Source organism: Tupaia chinensis, unplaced genomic scaffold, assembly GCF_000334495.1.
Source record: "Tupaia chinensis unplaced genomic scaffold, TupChi_1.0 Scaffold149104_1, whole genome shotgun sequence".
In the NCBI taxonomy this organism is placed as follows: domain Eukaryota; kingdom Metazoa; phylum Chordata; class Mammalia; order Scandentia; family Tupaiidae; genus Tupaia; species Tupaia belangeri.
The window spans coordinates 566479-568574 of NW_006208950.1; positions in this window are offsets into that span (position 1 = coordinate 566479).

Consider the following 2096-nt stretch of genomic DNA (forward strand, 5'->3'; position numbering starts at 1 on the left):
GGAAGTAGATTATTGACTCCCCCACTAGAAAGACAGTCACTTGACATTAGACCCTTTCTTTTAAGGACCCAGAAGTTTTCTGAAATCTGATGTCATCTTTATTTTGTCATCATTTTCCTATGTCTTTATATATTACTCAAAAATTCCAACATGTAGTTTCCTCTTATTTACCTTTCAGTTATTCTAGTATTGCTCATAATGACTTATGCCTAATTTCATCAAAAAATAGAAAATAAAAATAGGCATTAAAGAATAAACTATATGACTGTGCTATTAAAAGTTCCCCTTCTTGCTTGAATATCCCATTTGACTTCTTGTTTTTTTTTACCTCATGCTCAGCGATTTAATGCATGTATTACAAAGCATCAGTATGTAATTAATTAGTGAAGGTATGTTATAATAATTGTGATTTTGAATTTACTTATGCATGTGTCTTTTTGACATTTTTCTGAGGTTTAGTTTCATTCTTACTTTAGTTCCTGTCAGTTAAGTTTATTATGTTTGTTATACTATCTAATTTATTTAATGCTATTAAATATTATTTATATTCAATTTATCTTGTATTATATAAAATATTTTAGTGTAATACTACTTTTTGAAATAAAATTAAAAGCAAATATATAACAAATTTTAAAAGTGAAAAGTATCCAAATTAATATAAAATAAAATAAAATCTTCCATCCATTTCACTTTTATAAATTTATTTTATTTCATTAAATTAATTAATTAATCAATTTATTTTGATTTGACCAGAGAGGGGCAGAGTGAGAGAGAGAGAAAGTGAATAGTTAAGCCACCGGGTGCAGGGCTCAAACTGCGGTCGGCCATATGAGAGTCCAGTGCCCTTAACCACCACACCACCTGTTGGCCCCACCTGCATTCATCTCTGAGCATAGCCTTTCAGTGTTCTTCCCCAGAGGCAGCTGTACATATTATCTGTTTCATCAGAGTCTTCAGTGGTATCTTTGGAAATTCAAGAGTATTTAAATGTATGTACATACATACATGCACACACACACATACATATATATAATCATTGTTTATCCAACTTTAAATTTTGATATGTAGTCTCTTGAAGATCTTCCAGTAGCAGTCCAAATTGATCTAACTTCTTTTCTTCATGCTGCATAATACTTCCTTATAAAAGTGTTCTAGGAGTAATATTTTCAATGTTTATATTTTTTCATTTTTTTTCTTTTTTATAAGTGGTTTGTGCTATTATAATTATTTTTTAGTTTTTATTTAATTTATTTATTTGCATTCATTCACTGTATATCATTACAACATACAAAATGAGATTTTCCATCCAGAATACACTGTATATTGGCTCAATTGAGCACATCAACATATGTGTTATCACCAACAAATAGTTTTCCATTTCTTATTTCTTATATATTTTGCTTTTTTTCCCCCATCCTTGATTCCCTATCTCTTACCCTCTGACATCTCTTGCCCTCCTCCCACACTGTCTCTGGTATCTATGGTTGTTTTTTATGCCTTACCCCCTCCCCCCACACATTTTTATTAATTCACTAAAGATCTTAATTCATCAAAATATTTTTAATAGCAAGTGCAGCTGATGTATACATATCCATGTACACAAGTCTGACTTTAGGCATAAACCTCAGTGAGTAGAATGAACATACTATAAAGTAGCACCTAACTGGGGCTATATAGCTTACTGCAGTCATCAAATAGGTATTTTTAATGTATTTTTTTTTTTAATTTCATAAAGTGTGTGTGGAGGAGTGGGGCCTGGGGAAGGACATTTGGAGGAGGGATGTGGAGACAGAGCATTGTTGGGATGGGGAGGTGTGGTGTTATCTGTTGAAGATATTTTGATCAACTGAACCGGGGAGAAATGTTCACATATTGAAATGTTCACTTTGTAAGCTAAATAATGTGATTGAATGTATTTAAAACATATAAATAAATAAATTAAATTTAAAAAATAGTTTACATTCATTCCCTAAGCATCATCACAACATACAAAATGTGATTTCTCATTCAGAATACACTACGTAATGGCTTAGTCATGCAGGTTATCATCAATAATTTTCCATTTCTAGTTTCATATATATATATATATATATATA